The sequence below is a fragment of the Pan troglodytes genome, chromosome 7 (assembly GCF_028858775.2).
Source record: "Pan troglodytes isolate AG18354 chromosome 7, NHGRI_mPanTro3-v2.0_pri, whole genome shotgun sequence".
NCBI lineage: Eukaryota > Metazoa > Chordata > Mammalia > Primates > Hominidae > Pan > Pan troglodytes.
Window position 1 is genome coordinate 126,420,083 of NC_072405.2, and position 24,329 is coordinate 126,444,411.

The window sequence follows — 24,329 nt, forward strand, 5'->3', positions numbered from 1 at the left end:
TAACCACTATCAAGCTAAAAATGTGTTTGGCCATTTGGGGCATATATTGAAGGCACTGATATTTTCAAACTAAGGTTCTTAAGTAAAATGTGTAAGATTGACAAAAGACTGTTTTCATTCAAAATGAAAATGAAAGTCATCATTCTTTTCCATTTTTTTCTTTTGTCCTTCTGTAATTATAGGAGACTTTATGTTTGTAAAGTCGAACAGAACTTTCTGCAATGATGGCAATGTTCTTTGTCTAAGGTTTTCATTACAGTGGCCACTGGCCATGTGTGAGTAACAAAAATGAGGTTAGTATGACTAAAGAAACAAATTTAAATTTTAAGTAACTTAAATGTAAATAGCTATTTATGGATACTGGCAACTACCTTAAGTAGCAGGGCTCTAGCTATTTAAGACAGCATTTTACATTTCTTTGAAATTTGGGGTTAATAAAAATTAACCAAATAACCTTATTTCTGGCAAAATAAGATCAAGATCAATTTAAGAAAATAGAAGGACAAACATCATCACTTTAGCTATAGTTTTTAGTGCAAAGTTTAGATCCTTCTTAAGTACAAACGATTTATTGGACAATTATAAATATTTTGTGCTGTCAATGGACTATTTCGATTAACCAGAAGTTATTGTATAGCATCAATTTCCAGTTTCTAAATGCTGCCACCCATTTAAATAGAGTTCTCACAAAAATACTCTTTAAAAGTAAAACTAGCAAGAATCAAAATATTATGGATTTATTTATCTGTCTCAAATCAAGACAATAAAGAAGCTTCTTGTTATTTGATTAAAAAATAACACCCCATCAAAGCAATGCTAATAAAGTTTCTTTTCTTTATTCTTCTCAAAATAACACCCCCAAACAACAAGAAGAAAAAGAAGACACTCCAACTCCACCATCAATGAAAAAGAGGCCCTTGGTAATCTTTATCTTTGGAATATAAAGATGGAAAGGGGTATTGGAAAGGGAGATTACAAAAGACCAAACAGAGAGGATGCAAGTCAATCCAATATTCCTCAGAGAGGCTGAGAAGAGGGAGAAGGGGCTGGGCCAAAAAGAAGTTTGCGTATTTACCCCTAAAACATTCTAGAAGGTCTCAAGAATTAGATGGCACAGATATTACTGAAATCAGGAGGAAAGCTTGAGATGGTGAAACAGAGGGAATATCTAACAGTGTTATAAGTTAGACCACCATGCCATGCATTCAGAGACTTTTCACTCCCTCTCTCCTACCAACACCCCCACCCAAAAAAAACCAAGAAGATTATGTGCTAGAGCAATGTTGCTCAAACTGTGGTCCCCAGGCCACAGATCAGGAAACTTGTTAGGAGTGCATTCTCTGGCCTCACCCCAGACCTACTAAGTCAGAAGTTTGGGAGTTGAAGTCTAATCAACTGTGTCTTGGCTAATCTTCCGAAAGATTCTGATACATATTAAGGCTTGAAAACCACTGCTCAAGGGAAATTGAACCAGCAAGGCCCTGGCCTCATTAGTCTAGGCATAGGTATTTAAATTCAATACTGAAAACAAGGGAATTAAGTACTTACTGAAAGGCCCCAACAAAAAGCAGCAGCTATTCATGCTCTTCAGATAGAAGGCTGTAGGATATTTTCTGATGAAACTACCCTGGAGAAAAACAATCAATAAAATCAATAAAAAACCCACTGGCTACCTAATTGCCCTATAAGCCCACAGTGCTTCCAATTCGTTTTTAAGTGCCCAATTTTAGACATGAATGGATAGTCAAGGGTGACGAGATATTTGAGGAAAGTATCACAAACACCAAAACAAATAAATAGAAAAACCAGGCACTCAAAAGAAACAGATGATGTAGGGAACCAAAGAAAACTTCAAAAATTATAGAATTAATGATCTCCAATAGAGAAAAAAAAATGCTGCATCAAGGAAACAAGAATATTATGGCATCCAAAAGAAACTATGGTAGAAAAAGAAGAAATAATTGAAACTTGAAAGTGTGATAGCTGAAATTAGTAATTCAATAGAACTGGTTGAATGCTAAATCAAGAATTCTCTCAGAAGTAGAACAATAAACAGAAAGTGGATGATAAAAAAAAGAAAATAATTAAATTAGAAGCTCCTGTCCAGGAGATGCAACATCCAATACATAGGATCTCACACAAAAGACAAAATGGTGGTGATAAGAAACAGGGAATTTTCAAAGCAATAATATAAAAAATTTTTTTGATGCTGAAGGGCATAACCCTTCTACTGAACATCCAGACTAATAAGTGAGAAAAACAAGGGCAAATCATTGTAAAGTCTTAGAGTATCAGAAATGGTAAAAATATATACCCTAAACATCCCTAGGGATTAAAAAAAATTAGTCACAGATCCTAGGGAATCCAATTGATATCAGTATTCTCAAGGGCAATCTTGACAAATAGAATATGATAATGTATTAAAAACTTCCTAATGACATGAAATTCAACCTAAAATGCTCTAGTCATTCAGTCCATCAGGCAAGGGTAGAAAAATGACAATTTCAAATGTATAAAGGATAAAAAAAAATTCCTCCCGTGTAAACTTTTGTGAGCAGCTACTGTAGGATATATTCCAACAAAATGAGGGAGTTGTCCAAAAAAGAGAAGAACACGGGATCTAGGAAACAGTGACTCCCAACCCAGGGAGTAGATAAGTTGATTCCCAAGGTAATGTCAGAGGTAAGTCTGAGAGAGTGAGCTGTGCAGAAGATCTAAAATAGAACCATTTCATATTAGGAAGGAAGTTTCAAGGGGAGAAATAAGGAATAGATTGTGAAAGACAGATTCCCTGCAAGGTGGTGACAAGAGAAAAAGTTGTCATCCTACAGAATGGGAGCATTTAGACACCTAAACTCGCTCCGTGAAAATTTGGTATGGCTAAATACTATACTAGTAGACTGTAGGATGGCAGATGACAGCTGAAAGCAACTGCTTCACCGTGTCATATAGCTGCAACCACAAGGCTTGGACCATTGTACCTTAACATAGCAGGGGAGGGGCTGATGGTTCCCTAATCATGTTTCCTCTATAATTCAACTCAACTACAACTCACTGTAATTCAAAGGCCAGTTTCCCTCTCTGGAAGTCTGATATCTGGCCATAACACATCTTGGTGCACTGTTTCAGAAGGCCGTGGCCAACAGAGGAACCGTAATTCACTTCTGCTTCTGCCTATAAGTTTTCTTCCAAAAAACACCATTCCAAACTTGAGACATATTCTTCCTTGTCATTCATCATTCATTGCTTGTTAAACACTACAGCAGCAAAAATCCTATCCCCCAGACACACACACCAGACACACAAACACATACAAAAAGAAAACTACTCAGCTGCAAACACAAGCCACTTTTTATAGAAAAGAATATATGACTAAAATAAACAGCCAAGATCCCAAAGGGTGTAGCCAATTTTCACAAACAAATTGTGAAAACCTGTATTGTGAAGCATTTAACAGATTTATTGGAGTATGTAGATTTTGTCAGATATTTAAAAAAAGTTAAGAAACTGAAAAAGGAAGCAGTTTTATTAATTCCTTTCCAAATACAATGTGTACTTGTAGTAGTCTACTTGGCTTGACATTGAATATTTGCCACGTTGTAATTGATGTATACATTGAATATGTATTAAAGCAAAATTGTTATATGATTTTATTGGGAGGATGAGACTGATTGGAAAAAAGTGATTAATGTAAGCAAATCATTGTAAAGTCTTAGAGTATCAGAAATCCTCCATTAACACAAAGGTAAAATCCTCCATTAACCTAAAGATGAACAAATTTATTAGTAACTAAAATTCATGAGCCAAGAAATAGTAGTTCATGAATATTATTTAGAAATATGGTGGCCAATATCAGGAGAAATAACTCAAAGAGTTGAAAGAGATTGAACTGGGAAGTGAAATGACATGTGAAGGAGGGGGCAGTAAACATTAATCTGTATTAAAATCCTTTTGTCACTGACTTTTTAAAGATTTCATGTGTAGTACTTGATAAAAAATTAAAATAATTTAAAATATGGGTACATAACATTTTCCAAATGCAAACAGACCTCATTCATTCTAAAAGTTGGTTGGTAAATATGTTGCTATAGAAACCTTGAAAACACCCAGACTTTTTCATCATTGTAATATGGTGTATCAGTTTTCTATTGGGGCATAACCACCCCAGAATTTAGTGACTTAAAACAAAATCTTAAATGTATTTATTATTTATTTATTTATGTATTTACTTATCATGAGCTTGCAAATTGGGCAGGGCTCAGTGACATCTATTTGTTTTTGGTCCATTCAGTATTAACTGGGAAGCCCTGGGAGCTGGCAGAAGCACTTTCCTGTATGGATTACATGGGTTTCTGCATAGCGTTGTGGCTGTGTCTGGAATGAGCATCCCAAGAAACAGGACACTTTTATAACCTACCCTCAGAAATTGCACAGGGCAAATTTCTTTATACTTCATTGGTCAAGTCAATCATAAAGTCCTGTCCAAGCTCAAGGGGAGGGGCCATAGGCTCATCTTGGATAATTTGATGATGGAGTGCTGAAGTTCTAAAACAGCACATGAAACAAGGGAGATTGTGGCTATCTCTGGGAAATACAATATTCCACAGCCCTCTGTTTATCCACAATTTACAGCTTTCTCACACTCACCTATTTCTTCAAGAATCCCCCAAAGCCTCATTTTACTAGGGCTTCGGGTTCAGGCAAGAGGTCCAGGATATCAGGAGTTAAATCAGACCCAGATGTGGATGAAGCTCCTCAGGTGCAGCCTTGGGTACAGTTTCTTAAGCATCATTATTCTCAATACAAAGACCTGCAAACTAAAGAGCCACTTTGTTGGCCCTTTCCACACCCCATATATGATGGTGAGGCAGGCATAGGCTAACATCTATAGACACCCCCATTTGAACTGTGAAAACAAAAGGTGGATTGCAGATATGGGTTCATTGCAGTTCTGACATCCAGCCCCTTATGTGTTATCAGTTCCTTGATTAAAGCCCAGTCCTACTCCTTGGGAGTTCATACCTCTTGGCTACACCCTCTGATATCTTGGCTGTTTATTTGAGTCATATATCTATAAAAAGTTGCCTGTATTTGCAGCTGAGTAGTTTCCTCTGCCTGTTCTCTGCATGTAAAAATTTCACTGCCAAAGACCTTTCCTCATTTTATATTGTTCAGTGGTTTTCAGAACAAGCTCATATAATTCTTTTAGAAATGTTGTCGGATGCTTATGTATCAATTTATGAACCTACTCCATTAGACTAAAGTCAGAGCCATAAATCCAAAAATATTGTTTAGTTAGCTCTTTCTCTACTCAGTGCTCTTGCCCTTGTGGGCAAACACCCTCAGATTCTTAGAAGCCCTCCTAGGTTACAGGGATGATTTGTAAAGCACATCCTTCAGGTCCCTAAGGAATCTGCTTTCTCTCTTAAAGGGTCTAGGAGGCAGGGTCTTAGATTTTTGTGAGGTCTTATCAAAGAATTGTACAGTCCTATCCTGGATTTGATATTGGACCTGAAGGTCCTTTTCAATTTAGAACTTGCTATACTCTGGTTTATCTTCAGATCATATAAATCTTTTGCCTTTTAATTTAGAACTTTCTGTCTGGAGAGGCCAAGAATGAGAAACAGTTTTATTATTAAACTCATCAAGTCCTGGATCCTTTCTATTTAACAGTGTATTCTTTAGCTCATTTCTCTCTCTTTTGCATTTTATCACAGGCAGTGAGATGAAGCCAGGTGATACTTACTATATTTTGTCTGGAAATCATTACATGATTGAGTTCATTTCCTGTTTTCCAAGTTTCCCCAGACTATAGAGCTGCCAAAGTTTGTGTCACTACACACTCCTTTTTTCTAACTTCTTTTAAGCCCTCATTGTCAGTCTCCTTGAGGCCAGTGAGGCTCCTGCTAACTCTCTACTCAAGGACCCCCTTCACTAACAATCTGTTGAAGGCTCTTGAAGCTCCTGCCTTTTACCTGGTCTTGAAGTTAATGCCATATGTTTTAGGTTTTGTTACAGCAACACCCCACTTCCAGGTACCAAAATCTTTATTAGTCATCTATTGCTACAATGACAAACCACTGCAAAGTGACTTAAAACAACAATAATTATTTATTCTGCTCATGAATCTACAGTTTGGACAGGGTGCATCTCTGCTCTACATGGTTTCAGCTGGGAGGACTCAACTAGAGAATCCAATTATAAGATGACTCCCTTGCATGACTGGTAAGTTAGGGCTGGCTGTCAGCTAGCTGGCAGTTAAAACAGGGCAAGGGTCCAAGGACGGAAGTTCGTTTCCATGCAGGCATCTCCACAGGCTGAATGGGCTTACTCACAGCGTAGTATCTGGCCAGGTTCTAAGAGCAGGAGTGTAAAAAGAGCAAAGTAGAACATTTTCGTAGAAAATCATAAACTGCCATTTAAGTTATACTTTGTTAGCCAAGGCCTGCACAGGTTGAAAGAAGGGACACAGACTCTGCCTCTTGGTCGAGGAAGACAAGATTCTAAAAGAACGTATGTGGTGGGTGCCATGGTTGTCACTATTTTGGCTAATTAGGTTACACACTGACTTTCAGGAATGAAGATTTGGTAACAGAGATATGAGGAAAGCACATGAAATATATGAGTAATTTTTACTAAGACATTTTCTTTTTAGAGCCTCTCTAAAGGGAGAATGTAGGCAGGGCACGGTGGCTCATGCCTATAATCCCAACACTTTGGGAGGCCAAGGCGGGCAGATCACTTGAGGTCAGGAGTTCGAGACCAGCCTGGCCAACATGGTGAAACCCCATCTCTACTAAAAATACAAAAATTAGCTGGGCATGTTGGTGCACACCTGCAGCCCCAGCTACTCGGAAGGGTGAGGCAGGAGAATCACTTGAACCCGGGAGGCAGAGGTTGCAGTGAGCTGAGATTACACCACTGCACACCAGCCTGGGTGACAAAGCAAGACTCTGTCTCAAAAATAAATAAATAAGAACAACAAATCATGCTACTATAAAGACACATGCACACGTATGTTTATTGCAGCACTATTCACAATACCAAAGACTTGGAACCAACCCAAATGTCCATCAATGATAGACTGGATTAAGAAAATGTGGCACATATATACCATGGAATACTATGCAGCCATAAAAAAGGATGAGTTCATGTCCTTTGCAGAGACATGGATGAAGCTGGAAACCATCATTCTCAGCAAACTTTCACAAGGACAGAAAACCAAACACCGCATGTCCTCACTCATAGGTGGGAATTGAACAATGAGATCACTTGGACATAGGGCGGGGAACATCACACACCAGGGCCTGCTGTGGGGTGGGGGGCTGGCGGAGGGATAGCATTAGGAGAAATACCCAATGTAAATGATGAGTTGATAGGTGCAGCAAACCAACATGGCACATGTATACCTATGTATCAAACCTGCATATTGTGCACATGTACCCTAGAACTAAAAGTATAATTAAAAAAGTAAAAAAAAAAAAAATAACAAGAAGAACAAAGGGAGGATGTAGTATCTAGCTGACTCATATATTGATTGATATGGCCTCTCAGATATGGCCTTTGATTGGTTTTAAAACATCCTTTAATGAAAGGCTCTTCCATAAAAGGGTAATAAGAACTAAGGTTTTGGCACTGTGCTCTTAGCAGAGTGCTGATGCAAAGTTAGCATTCAAAAATGCTAGACACTTTTGACATGCACACATACACACATGCACATACACACACTTTTGTTGCTGTGCCAACCTACCATTTGGTAATTATGCAGTCTATTAAACAATTTATCAAGCTCATCCTACATACCAATATAATATAGTACAAAAATGAGTGAGATTTCCATTTTTTGTTTCATCAACAGATAGAGAACACAACAGGTAAATAGATAATCGCCATGTATTTTTAAAAAGAACTTTAATTATACTGGCTGTTTAATCAAAATCACGAACTGGAATATATAGTCTAAAATAAGACTTTTTCCTAATTTTTAAATTTGTACAAAAACTTACAAAACAGCTAAATGTATGCAGCTGAATTTATTGAGTAGAACAAAATTACATGAAATTATCACTCTCCCAGTAAATATGGTTGCCATATTTAGCAAATAAAAATACAGAATACTCAGTTAAATTTGAATTTCAGATAAAATATGAATAATTTTTGGTATAAGTATCTCCCATGACATTTTTGGGACATACTTTTACTAAATTTATTCATGGCTTATCTGAAATTTAAATTCAGCAGAATGTCCTGCATTTTATTTGGCAACCCTACCAGTAAATTCAAGTTGTGTGGTCATGATTAAACCGAAATAGTAACAATGTACTGTGGGAGCTACAAAGGAAAAGAACCAAAGGTAGAGAGTTTTGCTCATTTGGTCCACTATAAAATGGGCTGCATGTAGAATAGTTAGGTTAACGTAGTCAAAGGAGAGTTGCCTAAATCAGAAAAATCATTCTTAAGACTGAATTAGTTATAAAGCAACAAATATGCACAAAATCCTTCTTTATAGCTTTTTCTAATCGATGTTTATCTTCCAAAGTCTGTACTTTCTTCTGTAGCTTCAAACAGACCACTTGGATTATCAGACTCAATTTCTCCACATGAGAAATAAATGATCATTGTTATATTATTTCTTTTCCTAACTCATGAAGTGGGGTCAATACATTAAGTGACAAAACTTAAAAAAAAAAATTGGCAGTTTAAAAATGTGACTGAATGGACTTGAAATCAAACATAGTCAGATTCTCTTTCTTGTAATCAGAAATACTCCAGACTCAGGAAACTGTCTTATGTCTCTGCATAAATCGAAGCAGTGAAAAATTTCAGCAAATAGTAATTTTCCAGATTTGCAACATGGCAGAAACATCAGGTGGCTGGCTAAACAATGCAAGGCACAGAAACTAAATAAAAACCTTCCTTCATGCCTGCTCTTCACAGAAATATGAGGGGCGGCTGCCTTATCACAATTTCTTTAAGCCTTCCCAGCTGGGAAAACTGGAAGTTTTACCATGGTCACTGACAATCTGATGACCATCGGAGATGCAGTAAACCATCCCCATACATGGAAAAAGAAAGCAGAATCTTCCTTTGGAGGTACTAATGGCAGTCATTAAACTTCAGGATTTTTTTAGTTCCTTTTGAATTAACAGTAACCTTTAATTTCTAAAACAAGCAATTCAAGAATGTGGTGGTCCAAAGTGACTGCATCTATGGAGAAGCCTTTACGAGGAGTAAAATAAAAATAAAAAACAAATAGTTACGGTCTTGTTCAGACGTTCATCCCTTGATCATGTGAAGCTCAACAGCCACTGCGCCCCAGTGCAAAAGCAGGTCTCTCCAATTGCCAGGACCCATTTAACTGAAAAGGAGTGGTGGGCTGCAAATAGTTCAATAGTTATTGCAAAATAAGTACACATAAATTAGAGAGAGAAAGAGATAGACAAAGATGACAAATTGTTGTCTTCTTTATCCTCAGATTTCTCCTCGATTTTAGATAACAAATGGGGAGAAAAACAGAAAGAGCCAAGAAAGATTAGGGTTTTTTTTGCTTTAGAAGTGCTGGAGTACCACTGGCTCTGAAAACACTAGATAGAAAAGGTTGAAAGGTGGGAGGAAAGGAACGAGAAACAGAGTGTGTAGAGATTTGTGGCAGTTTACAAGGATAAAATGAGAAACTAGGGATAATTGGCAGGATACTTAGAATGAGCTTTCCATGGACATAGGGGAAGAGAATCTGTAAGATGTTTTGCTTGGTGTCATGAAACATACTTCTTATTTGCCATTTTTTAAGACAGGTTTATACTATTTACCAAAATAAATGAATAGGTAAAATTTCAAGGAGGGCAGGGAAAAAGTAGCACAGATAGTAAAGTCAAATAAGGAGTGTCACAATATTAAAGTTATGGGAAATCAAGTCTCCTAAAAAATCTCTTGTAAATGTAAGATATATTGGGTCAGTCACAGTAAAATCTAGGTAGAAAAGAGTTCATAAGGAATATACATACATTTAAATGTATTGATTTACCCATATTCCTTTGAACAAGCTAAAGTACTTGTTCATTTTCTCTCCTTCTTTTGGAGTAATTTTCTTAAGACACAAGTATTATCAGCCAACTTTCCAATTAAATATCTTCTGGATGCTCCCCATGGTTTATAAAATAAAGTCCAATTTTTTAGCATAGTATTCCAAGTCTCTCATAACCTGGTCCCAATTTCTCTTTTCAGGCTTTTTACCTATCGCATCCACTTGAGCTCATATTGGTAGACTTCTTTTCTGAATCTTTATCTGTGCTCATCATATTCTTCCTTCCTGCAATATCCTTCCCCAAAGGAATATGTTTAAATCTATGCTGCACTACTTCCCAGCTAGGAGACATTACTTAATGTCTCAAGACATATTTTTGTAGGATAGAGCTAATAATAATCTCTATACCATAGATATTCCACAAATATTAAATATAATACTTACAAAGAAATTTACACAGTGTCTAGCATGTACCAGTCATTTAATAGCTGCTAGCAATATTATTTTCTCTTCTCTATTAAGATCACATGTGTATTCCATTCAGATTCATGAAATCTTCCTCTAATTGAAAGTATGCTTTTGATCCTCCATGCCACCATAGCACTTGGCATATTGCTTTTTATGCACTTTCCAGATTCAAGCTTGATTTGTTATGAGTTGGAGCACGTTTGTTTTTCCCAAGAAAATTGTATACTTGTTTGCTGTTGAGGCTGCATCATGTTCATCATAATGCCTTCACAACAGAACACTGTTCAATAAATATGTATATTGAGATTGGCACTGTGCTAGCCACTAGAGAAAAAGAGTCAATTATACCTCATCCCTGCCCTCAAGAAGCTTCTCATCTAATGAAGAAATTCAGCCTTGTAGATCATCCTTAGTAAATGTTTGCTGAATTAAATTGAATGCTCTTTTGCAGTGCTTAATTTTTAAACAAGTGCTATAATACTAAAGCAGGAGTCTGCCTTTGTTTTCCCAAGAAGCAGAACCTGCAATGGAGATATGTATGCAAATAATGTAAAATGGAAGTGTTCTCAGGAGAACCTGCAAGATAATGAAAAAATCTGGATAGACATGAGATTAAAGATAGGCAGAGGCCTGGCGCAGTGGCTCGTGCCTGTAATCCCAGCACTTTGGGAGGCCAAGGCAGGTGGATCACGAGGTCAAGAGATCGAGACCATCAACATGGTGAAACCCCATCTCTACTAAAAATAGAAAAATTAGCCAGGCACAGTGGCAGGCGCCTGTAATCCCAGCTACTCGGGAGGCTGAGGCAGGAGAATGGCTTGAACCCAGGGGGGCGGAGGTTGCAATGAGCCGAGATCGCACCACTGCATTCCAGCCTGGGTGACAGAGTGAGACTCCATCTCAAAAAAAAAAAAAAAAAAAGATAGGCAGAGATGGTTACAGGAGAAGTCTAGCCTCATTCTGATCCCAGGGGGGGCTCTGGGGCAGGAATTCTACTACAAAAGTTACTGCACCCCCTGCAACCTCCCTTCTCCCCACCATCTGTCAAAATTGACTGTGGCAGAGTTGAGAGAGGCATTCTCAACTTTCCTGACATTTTCATGCTAGGCAGCTCCTGTCAACCAAGTGCATTCTTCAGAGAAGGATGCTGGAAGAAGCTGTGGTCAGTTAGCAGCAGAAGCTGAAGCTTAAAGAAGCTAGGAAATAGTGCTTAAGTCCAGAGAAGTGCATCTGGTTCGGGGTACTGTTATGCACTGAATTGTGTCCCCTACAAGGTTCATATGTTGGAATTCTAATCTCCAATTCCTCAGAATGTGACTGTATTTGGAGATATGGTCTTCAAAGCAATAATCAAGGTAAAATAAGGTCATTAAGGTGGGCCTTAATTCATTATGATTGATGTCCTTACATGAAGGGAAATTAAGACATAGACAAACACCTAGGAACAACCATGTGAAGATAGAGGGAGAAGGTGGCTATCTACAAGATTATATGGTTTGGCTGTGTCCCCACCCAAATCTTATCTTGAATTGTAGCTCCCACAATTCCCTTGTGCTGTGGGAGAGACACAGTGGGAGATAATTGAATCATGGGGTAGTTTCTCCCATACTGTTTTCATGGTAGTAAGTCTCACGAGATCTGATGGTTTTGTTTTTGTTTTGAGATGGAGTCTCGCTCTGTTGCCCAGGCTGGAGTGCAGTGGAGCAATCTCGGCTCACTGCAACCTCCGCCTCCCGGGTTCAAGTGATTCTCCTGCCTCAACCTCCCAAGTAACTGGGATTATAGGCATGTGCCACCACAATGGCTAATTGTTGTATTTTTAGTAGAGATGGGGTTTCACCATGTTGTCAGGCTGGTCTTGAACTCCCGACCTCAGGTGATCCGCCCACCTTGGCCTCCCAAAGTGCTGGGATTACAAACGTGAGCCACCGTGCACTGCCAACCTGATGGTTTTATAAGGGGTTTCCTCTTTCACTTGGTTTTCATTCTCTCTTGCCTGCTGCCATGTAAGATGTAGGCACATTCTTTCCTCACCTTCTGCCATGATTGTGAGGCCTCCTCAGCCACGTGGAACTGAGTCCATTAAACCTCTTTTTCTTTAAAAATTACCCAGTCTCAGGTATGTCTTCATCAGCAGCGTGAAAACGAACTAATACACAAGCCAGGGAGAAAGGCCTCAGAAGAAACCAACCCTGTTGACACATTGATTTTGGATTTCTAGCCTGCAGAATGATGAGAAAACAAATTTCTGTTGCTTCCGCCACATAGTCTGTAGCATTTGTTATGGCAATCCTAGCAAACAAATACAGGTACCAACAGCATCTGCTGCAGTCCCCAAAGAAAAAGCAAATCTAAAAAGTCATCAACAGAAGAAAGAGAAATGGAGGGAAAGATAAGACGCTGTGGGTATGAAGCGCCACATAATTGTTAAGAAAAAGGCTGCTTTTATCAATGATCTGGCCTGGTCTTTCGGAATAGAGATGTGTTTTGTCTCCCCTGCTCCCCACTATTTTCCCCAGTGGGAAGAGAATGGTTTCTGGGAAACAACAAGTGCTTTGAGAGTTCAAGTAGTTGAAAGTCATTTGAGTTCCAGATGGTTTGGAGGCAAAAGGTAACTTACGTGCTAATGGAGGAAAGGGAAAGCTGTTGAACAAGTGATAATTGGCTCAGAGAAGGAGAAACCCAGAAAAAACTCTGCATATTTTAAATATGTTCCCATCTACTAGGTCCCCTACTAACTGAAAGGCTGGAATGAAGGCAAAAACTTTCAGAAGACTGAAAAACTGTCCTAGTCGGAGGCCTCAACTACCAAGGATTTAGGTATTTTCCCTCCTCATCTTCCAATTTTAGTATTAAGGAAGGTAAAATGCAGTTCTCACCAGCAAGTGGCTTTTGGAGTTTTTTTCAGTTTGCTTGTTTTTATGTTTTTAATATCCATTGGGTTTGGGGTTTATTGAGTAGAACTCCTATTGTAATTCACCAAAGCCATTCCAGATTCTCAGCATTCAGAGCAGCCAAGAATCTTGTGGTTTTCTCCCGTGGTCCCATCATGCACTTCTGGAGTCCAACACGATAAAAGGCACAAAAGCATAAAGGAAAAAGCTTTGCACAGTTTAAAAAAAAATTAATTACATAAGGACAGGATGAGAGATACATGGCTTAAATGTGCTTCCTAGGGGGAAAAAAAAAGGCCTGGGGCTTTAGACCACAAGTTCAGCAGAACCCATGAGTATAATGCTACTGTTGTAAAAGCTAATGCAAACTTAGGCTGCAATGACAGAAATAACATTTCTAATGCAAGAGAAGTTATGATTTCAGGGTTTCTGCCCTCCTCAGGCCACATCTGGCTTATTGTAGTCTCAGGATGAGGAGAATATCCAAATGAGAAAGGCCAGGATAGTGAGACATCTGGAGACTAAGTCAAAGGACTGCTGGCTCAAAGAACTAGAGATTTTTTTGCTGGGCTAGGGAAAGGGGTCTGGAGTAGAGATATTAGGAAGAGGCAGGGGAGTTTTCTTCAAATAATTAAAGGAACTGTATTGGGAAAAATTGAGGTTTGTTTGATGTTAGCTAATATATTATGAAACCTTGTAATTTAGAATTTAAAAAAATGGGGAAATGTTATACAGAGGATGACCGAGGCTTATTTTCAGAAAGAGCTGGTTTAACAATGACAAATGCCTAACAATTGTCAGGGCTAACTTAGCACAGAGCTGCCTGTTCCCAGAGGTGTTCGGAGAGAAGCTGAATGACAGAATGACAGAATCACAGCATGGCAAGGATGTTTCCTAGACATTTTCTCCAATGAGCAAGAGATTGGACTCAGAGTCTATAATGGAATCTTCCAATAATAACGTCCCATGATTTTAAGTGACAGTGAGATAGAGATTTAATAGCTGAGTGTGTTGGGGATGAAGTGGGGGAAGGTGTCATCTCGTGTCTTGCAATTTAGATTTAATGTAAATCACATATTAAAAACAGTCCAAGAGCAATGCAGAGATAATTACTCTTTGATCTACCAATTGTTGTTTAATATTTGTTGATTTTTATCTTCACAGATTTTTTGAAACCTTTATATATGTATACTTATTGATTTTGTTCAACCAAATTTAACCTAAAGTTGGCTCCTTACATATTTTAAATTTGCCCTAAAGGTTTCTTTATAAATGGTAAACTGAATTCTCACTGGATTTGTAAACAGATTAACCCGCACTTGTGCCAGTCACCAAGTTTCAGCCAATGAAAGGCAGCCAACTGTTCAAACCATGTTCAAATCAGGCAAATGCCAAGCTCTAACCAATTTGACTGTTTCTGTACCTCACTTCCATTTTCTGTATGTCACTTTTTCTGTCCATAAATCTTCTACAACATGACTGTGCTGGAGTTTCTCTGAGCTGACTCTTGCTTGGGAGGCTGCCCAATTCAAGAATCGTTCTTTGCTCAATTAAACTTTGTTAAATTTAATTTGTCTAAGTTTTTCTTTTAACAACTTGTAACAAACATGATATTATCATAACATTTGAATTTTAGAATTAATCTTTATGCCCCCAATTTTATTACTCAATATATATTTTTTTCTGTTAGATGAATGCTTAAATTGCATCCAAAATCACAATATAGCCATGGCATTGTTTGTATAAACAACCAACTTCCTCACCATGGCTGACTTAATCAGTACAGTCAGAACAACCAGTTTGGACAACCAATCTAACTGAATTTCTTAAATAATCAAATCAGCAAATATTTATCTATCTCTTACTATGTGCAAGAAACTGTAGAAAGACAAAGCTACTGACAATATGGTTGGAGAAATACTACAACATAAGAGCATGCAAAAAATAAATTCAAACAAAAAAGTATCAATACTACCATAGGGCCAAGTAAATCTGACATAGGGCAGTAGAAAACTAATTAACAAATTGAATAGTATTAATATATGTCGGAATTTGGATTGGATATAACCACTTCTATGATAGGTGGATAGTGAGATTAAATTTTTGAAAAGGAAGTAGGGTTTGTGATGGGCTTTGAAAAATAGATGACAATTCACTGGGCAGGAAGAATGGCATTCTAGGCACAATGATGTGGAAAAAAAAAGAATGTTGATGGAAAACTTTAAGGCATACTTTAGGAAATTTAATAGAATCATTTGGTCAAAGACAAAGGTCTGTGGGAGGCACTATAAAGTGTTAGCTAAAAATGCAAACTTTTGTGGCAAAAGAAAAACAAAGAACACAGATTTTAGTTAAGCCCTCGGTATAAATTCTATCTCTATGACTGTTAGCCTTGTGTGAGCTATGCAAATGCACCTGAATTTCAGTTTTCTGGCATGAAAAATGGACATAATATCTACTATCTGGTTGTAGCAAGGATTAAATTAGAAAATGTAGCTAAAGTATTTAGCCCAGTACCTAACAAAATAAAAAGACTCAGAAGTCTTTTCTGTAAATATTAGTGCTAAGACTAATATTATGTAAGAAAATAGAGTATGCAAATAAGTCTATAGAGCAATCTGGCTGAAGGGTTTAAAGTTGAAACTGTTACTACAGGGCCCAGAGAAAGGGAGAGGCACCAGGAAAGAGGTATTCTTAGGGAGGTGCATTACATAGCTTTGCATGCATTTGATTGGTAGAATAAACTGGAGAGAAAAATAAATTAAGACAGAAAAAGTGGACAGGAGGATAATGACAAAGTACATATTGGATGTCATAGGCACCCAGATTGCACTGGGTGTGTGGAGTTAGAAAGCAAAGCAAGAAAACAATCAAAAGGTATACAGAGACTCTCTAGACATGAAAAAAAGAGCAAGGTCTCTAACTCAAAGTTGATCACTGTATTAGTCAGGATTCTCTTAGAGGGACAGAACTAAGAACTATACGGGACAGAACTGTACATATATATAATGGGAGCTTATTAAGTATTAACTCACACAATCACAAGGTCCCACAATAGGCTGTCTGCAAGCTGGGGAGCAAGGAGAGCCAGCCTGAATCCCAAAACTGAAGAACTTGGAGTCAGATGTTCGAGGACATGAAGCATCCAGCACTGGAGAAAGATGTAGGCTAAGATGCTAGGCCAGTGTCTCCTTTTCATGTTTTTCTGCCTGCTTTATATTTGCTGGCAGCTGATTAGATTGTGCCCACCAGATTAAGGGTGTATCTGCCTTCCCCAGCCCACTGATTCAAATGTTAATCTCTTTTGGAAACACCCTCACCGACCCACCCAGGATCAATATTTTGTATCCTTCAATCCAATGAAGTTGACACTCAGTATTAACCCACACACATACACTCCTTGTCAACTTGAACCCATATATATCTCCTGAGATTATACATAATTTTCAAACAAAGACAATAATAAGGTCATAATTATGCCTAATGTAATACAACTATCCTGCATACAACTGGAAATGCACTAATCCCCAACCCAAATACTATTACATGAAGTTAACAATACTTAAATGCTGATATGAAGGCAATAAATCTTATGTCACATGATAAAGGAGAAAGGAAATAAGATGATGATATTTTCTTAGTACGAGCGTATACATGCACAAACATTTTTTTAAAAAGGAGGAAATACGGCAATTACAGTCCTCATTTCTGCAGCTGGTCATGTGGTCATGGCTGGTATTGATGACTACCATCTTCTACTACCCATTCTGTGTTCCCTTTGCCTTCAGCAAGCCGTGGATTTTTCCTAGTGGAGGGACTCAAACATTCATTCCTGAAGGGTCTGGGTCATTTGTAGTCCTACCTGGACTGGACTGTTGCAGTGTTCTATGGACCTTAATCGCAGGGCATGTTAATACTAAGAGATGCCCCATTAGATCTCCATGCATTCTCTTCCTTACCTCCGTTGTGGAGTAGTAGACTGATTTCATCTGATAGTCCGGGTCAATCACCCCAGTCAACACTATAACTCCCTTCCTAGCTTAAAGGTAGGAGGAGCCCAAAGTGTCAAGGTGGCAATCTTAACTTCCAGTTTAATGGAATCATTGTTATGTCTCCTGGTGGCAGCATTCCTCCCTCTGGAACTAAGACCTCTAGGCCAGCAGAATGTAATGTCGCAGGAACAGGAAGCAAGTATGCTAATGGATCACTAGGGGCGATGGTGAGTGGTGCCACTTTCACTTCTACACCTCGATTCCTGGACCCGTGAATCCTGGCTATGGGAGAAATAGTACCATATATTGGATGCTGATTCAGAGCATACACGGTCTTCTGGAGAACTTTGCCCCAGCCCTGCAAAGTATTGTCACCTAGTTGGCATTGTAATTGTGACTTCAAAAGGCCATTCCACCTTTCTATCAATCCAGCTGCTTCAGGATGATGGGGAACATGGTAAGAATGGTGAATTCCATGAGCATGAGCCCACTCACTGCCGCACTTCTTTAGCTGTAAAGTGAGTGCCTTGGTCACAGGCAATGTCGTGTGGAATACCATGACGGTGGATAAGGCACTCCACGGGTCCATTGACAGTGGTCTTGGCAGAAGTATTGTGTTCAGGATAGGCAAACCCATATCCGGAGTAAGTGTCTATTACAGTGAGGACAAACCTCTGCCCTTTCCATGATGGAAGAGGTCCAATATAATCAACCTGCCACCAGGTAGCTGGCTGATCACCCTGAGAAATGGTGCCATATTGAGGGCTCAGTGTTGGTCTCTGCTGCTGGCAAATTGGGCACTCAGCAATGGCTATAGGCAGGTCAGCCTTGGTGAGTGGAAGTCCCTATTGTTGAGCCCATGCTTAACCTCCATCCCTGCCACCACAGCCACTTTGTTCAGGGGCCCATTGGGAAATGACAGGGATAGCTGGGGAAAGAGGCTGAGTGGTGTGTACAGAGTGGGTCATCCTATCCACTTGATTATTAAACTGTTCCTCTGCTGAGGTCACCTGTTGGTGAGCACTCACATGGGATACAAATATCTTCACATTTTTTTGACCACTCAGAGAGGTCCATCCAACATACCTCTTCCCCAAATTTCTTTGTCACCAATTTTCCAGTCATGCTTCTTCCAAGTCCCTGACCATCTAGCCAAACCATGGGCTAACAGTCCATGAATCAGTATATAATCGCACATCTGACCATTTCTCCTTCCATGCAAAGTGTACAACCAGGTGCACTGCTCAAATTTCTGTCCATTGGGAAGATTTCTCTTCACCGCTGTCCTGCAGGGATGTCCCAGAAAGGGGCTGTAGTGCTACAGCTGTCCACTTTTGGGTGGCGCCTGCATGTCGTGCAGAACCATCTGTGAACCAGGCCCTAGTCTTCTCTTCCTCTGTCAACTGATCATAGGGAACTTCCCATGAGGCCATCGGTGCAGGCTGGGGGAGAGAAGGAGTGGACACCATGGGGATTTGAGCCACTTCCTCATATAACTTACTTGTGCCTTCAGCCCAGTCATGTATACACCACCTCTATTTGATGATGGAATGCTGCTGTGCATGACCCACTTTATGGCTACATGGGTCAGAAAGCACCCAGTTTATGATAGGCAGTTCAGGTCGCATGGTGACTTGATGACCCATAGTCAAATGTTCAATTTCCACCAAAACCCAGTAACAGGCCAAAAGCTGTCTCTCAAAAAAAGAGTAGTTATTTGCAGAAGATGGCAGGGCCTTGCTCCAAAATCCTAGAGGCCTCTGCTGTGATTCACTTATGGGTACCTGCATCCCTATCTGCTTCTGACACCTCAAGCACCATTGGATCTGCTGGATCATGTGGCCGAAGTGGCAGAGCAGCTTGTACAGCAGCCTGGACCTGTTGCATAGCCTTCTCCTATTCTGAACCCCACTTAAAACTGGCAGCCTTTCAGGTCACTCAGTAAATGGGCAAGAGTAACACACCTAAATGAGGAATGTGTTGCCTCCAAAATCCAAATAGACCCACTAGGCATTGTGCCTCTTTCTTGGTTGTAGGAGGGGCCAAATGCAGCAACTTCTCCTTTACCTTAGAAGAAATATCTCAACAGGCCCCGCACCACTGGACCCCTAGAAATTTTACTGAGGTAGAAGTTCCCCGAATTTTAGTTGGATTGATTTCCCATCCTCTGGCATGCAAATGTCTCACCAATAAGTCCAGTGTGCTTGCTACTTCTTGCTCACTGGATCCAATCAGCATAATATCATCAATGTAATGAACCAGTGTGATATCTTGTGGAAGCCAAAAGCGATCAAGGTTTCCCTGAATAAGATTATGACACAAAGCCAGAGAGTTGATATACCTCTGAGGTAGGACAGTAAAGGTATATTGCTGGCCTGGCCAGCTGAATGCAAATTGCTTCTGGTGGGCTTTATGGACAGGAATGGAGAAAAAGGCAGGTGCCAAGTCAATGGCTGCATACTAGGTACCAGGAGATGTGTTACTTTGCTCAAGCAATGAAACCACATCTGGTATAGCAGCTGCAACTGAAGTCATCACTTGGTTTAGCTTACGATAATCCACTGGTTCTCCAAGATCGATTTGTCTTCTGCACAGGCCAAATGGGAGAGTTGAATGGGGATGTGGTGCGAATCACCACCCCTGCATCTTTCAAGTCATTGATCATGGCACTAATCTCTGCAATCCCTCTAAGGATGTAATATTATTTTTGATTTACTATTTTTCTAGGTAGAGGCAGCTCTAATGGCTTCCATTTGGCCTTTTCCACCATAATAGCCCTCACCCTATCAGTCAGGGAGCCAATGTGGGGGTTCTGCCAGCTGCTAAGTATGTCTATGCCAATTATACATTCTGGCACTGGGGAAATGACCATAGGATGAGCCTGGGGACCCACTGGACCCACTGTAAGTCAGACCTAAGCTAAAACTCCATTAATTACCTGACCTCCATAAGCCCCTAGTTTAACTGGGGGACCACAGTGATATTTTGGGTCCCCTGGAATCAACATCAGCTAAGAGCCAGTGTCCAGTAGTTCCCAAAATGTCTGATCATTTCCCTTTCCCCAGTGCACAGTTACCCTGATAAAAGGCTAGAGATCTCCTTGGGGAAGGATGGGAGAAAGATTCACTGCATACATTGTTGGTAATATAGTAGGGTCCTTCCTTAAGGGGACCCAGCCTCTCCTTCATTCAAGGGGTTCTGGGTCTGTAAACAGACTCAAGTCTGGAAATTGATTGAGGGGCCATGATTCTGTTTTTATAATTCAAATTAGGCTTTTGTCCATTCAACCTAGAAGCTTCCTGTTTGTATAATTTAAGTAGGAATGCAGAAGAGTTCCTATCAATTTCACTTCTACGAACACCATGATTAATTAGCCAATGCCAGAGCTCTACACGAGTCGGACTATTCTGATTGCCACTTTGCCTCTGCTGTCCATTACGGTAGCTACACCCACCTTGCCTGTGACAGTTGAGTGCTGCCACTTAGTCCCTGCCACCTCAAGATCCAATTATTCCCATTGTATTTAAATTTTGTAGTTGAGTGACTGCGGTTCCCACTGTTAGATCTGGCATATAGAACAGAGCAATTATGGGGCTCTACAAAGATGCAGGTGCTGCCCTCACAAATATATTTCACAAGGCATTGGTCAAGGACCTCCCAGCTGTGATGAGTAGGTCTAAAGTGACTAATCCACTCTACCATCCCAATTTCCCTAAGCCTTTGAATCCCTTCCCCTACATTAAACCAAGGGAGATCAGGCATTTCCAGCTCACTCACAGTGGGCCATCTTTTAATCCATATTTCAGATAACTGAGCAAATAAACTATTAGAACCTTTTTTTAACTCCCCAAATTGCAATATTAAATGCAGAGTCCCTACATAGTGGGCCCAAATAAATAAATTCAGCCTGACCCAATTCTATGTTCCTTCAACCATTATCCCCTACCCTTAATATCCATTCCCATGCCTGTTTTCCAGATTGCTGTTTATATAAATGAGAGAACTCAAACAGTTCTTTTCGAGTGTAGTGCACCTCCTCATGGGTCACACTCTCAATCTCACCTCTAGGGGCCCACCAGGACTTTAGCCTAGTTATAGGTCTAGAAGCAAACAGAGATGTTGGGGGTGGCTTCTGAGTGGAATTAACATTATCTTGCCTGACAGCCATTTCAGGGGAGGCCATCACTGTTGCCTTAGGCAGTGCAGGGTTTATCTCTTCAGACAAAGGTGGAAAGGCTGATGGCAGCATGGGTCAGGGAGAGGATGTTGCCCCTCCTGGGATGAGGAAGCTGTTCCTTCTGGCAAAAAAGTTCATCAGAGTTTACAAACTCAGTGTCCCGGCATCAGGGTCCTCCCACGTGTCCCCATTCCAAGTTTCAGGGTCTCATTCTTTTCTAATCAATGCCTTCATTTTAACAGTAGACACCTGGTGAGGCTGCGCATGCACTTTTCATTGCAGGTCAACCACTTGCACGACAAGAGCTTGTGTCTGATTTTCTACAATTTCAGCTGTTTCTCTACAGGAGATAAGACTCTCATTCAGGGCAATCTTAGCAGATTTGAGGCTTAGTATCTGCTTCCGAAGCTGGAAGACAGAATCCCTGAGTTCATCATTTTCTTTCATCACTTTGCCCACTGAACTTAGGAGCAACCAATCAGTTTCATTATGTTCCTTGGTTCTCCACATATGGTCAAAGGTATTATCTATAGAGTCACTAAACTCCTTGCCTCTCAAAAGTGGTGAATCAGGAGTGTCAAATGCATTTATTTTGCATAACTCTCTAAACAGTTCATGCCAAGCACAATCAGTGTTCTCCATACTATTAGAAGTAGAGTCCTTAGGATTTTTGCATCTAAGCATATTAAGCACCCAACTCTAGAAACCCCAAAACCAATGAAAGAACTCCATACTTAGTATTCTGTTCCTCTAGAATCACTCCTGGTACCAAAATCTTTATTATCCAGGGTTCTCTTAGAGGGACAGAACTCAAAAGAGAGATATATTTATATATATATAATACATATGTATAATCTATAGATATATTTATATATCTATATATAAAGAGGAGTTTATTAAGTATTAACTTATATGATCACAAGGTCCCACAATAGGCTGTCTGCAAGCTGAGGAGCAAGGAGAGCTAGTCCAAGCCCCAGAACTGATGAAGTTGGAGTCCAATGTTCGAGGGCAGGAAGCATCCAGCACTGGAGAAAGAAGTAGACTGGGAGGCTAAGCCCATCTCTCCTTTTCACATTTTTCTGCCTACTTTATATTTGCTGGCAGCTGATTAGATTGTGCCCACCAGATTAAGGGTGGATTTACCTTCCCCAGCCCACTGACTCAAATGTTAATCTATTTTTGCAACACCATCTCATTTTTCTGCCTGCTTTATATTTGCTGGCAGCTGATTAGACTGTGCCCACCAAATTAAGGGTGGATCTGCCTTCCCCAACCCAATGACTCACATGTTAATCTCTTTTGGTAACACTCTCACAGACACACCTAGGATCAATACTTTGTATCCTTCAATCCAATGAAGTTGACACTCAGTATTAACCATCACAATCACCCAGTTTATAGCTTGGAAATTGAGAATGCTGGCCCTAGCAATAGAAACAGTGAAGTTAGGCTGAGAGCAAGATTGGAAAGAAAAATGGAGATTTTTGTTTTAAATCTCTGAAGTCTGAGGTGACATCAAAATGCACATATAGAAATGACCTTTAAAAATCCATAGTTTTTTTTTGTCCAAACTTGCCTTTGAGTTCAGTGAAATGGAAAACTAATATGCTATAGATTAAAAATGAAACTATCTTAGTGACAGCTGTACAGATATCTGTTTCTTTGCAAGGTTACTGATGGTGAGATGTGAAAAATTATGTGAAAAACTCTATTTGCTGAATAAAAAGAACTCACAAATGTTTCTGTGGGATAGACAACACAGATCACATTGAAAATGGAGCCTTTTAGATTGTTTAGTTTAAAGCAAAAGAAGTGATGGAAAGTTTTCTCTGTGCTGGAAGATTTTTAAAAAGGAAAGCGTTTTCAAAGAAAAGCTACAGTGTATATGCTTCTAATTATAATATTATGAACAAATGTTTTATAAATAAAAACAGAAGTTTTTGAAAATGTCCCAAATACTGAAGATGTATGGAGTGCATGGTAAATGTGGAATTTTTTAAAAATAGAGAATAATTTAACAGGAACATCAATGTCTAAGAATAAGTTATTTAATTCAAATAGTTACTTTGAGAATTTACTTATAGCGTAAAATAAGAAATAGTAAGTGTTTATTTATGGATATTATTATATTGTGGCCTATTATTGAAGTTAAATACATTTCTTTCTCAGATCAAAGTCATCTACAAATAAAATACATACATATATATATTTATATATCACCTTTCTTGAAAGTATGCTATATTGGAGAGATTATATTCTAATATTTTAAAATTGTATGCTTGCTTTGATTGAAAACATATGAAGACATTTTTGCAAAAAGAAAAACATTCTTAAATAATACTTCACAGCCTCTTCTTTCAGCAAGCAGATGAACTGTGAAGCTTTGTTTAAAGATTTCATTACTGATGTATTAAAATGTATGAAAGATTATTACCTATATGGGCAAAATTGAAAAGTTACAGCTATTTCAACAATTATTACTTATTAATACTTGAAGTTTGGTCTTTGTCGGCAGATGGGAAATGATGAATACATTCAAAGTAAAATAGTGGAAAGGCAATAGTTTATTACTTGAATGGTAAAACACTGCTCCCAGATTTCAATGAGCCTTTAGCAGGCCTTCTGAATAATTCCTACCCTCCTGCTTTTTCTTCTTGGTCAGCACTTCCATAAATGCAAGGGTCCTCTGACATCATTGCAGAGCCCAGTATCACCCTGATGCTTCATAAAGTTTCCAAGGATGGCAGAAAATAAAATGACAAATAGTAAAC

At 39.2% G+C, this 24,329-nt stretch overlaps 1 pseudogene; it reads right to left on the reverse strand.

Moving 5' to 3' along the window:
- Nucleotides 1-6,230: 6,230 nt before the first annotated feature.
- On the reverse strand, nt 6,231-21,561 carry LOC134810654 (uncharacterized; annotated as a pseudogene).
- Between the last annotated feature and the right edge of the window lie 2,768 nt (nt 21,562-24,329).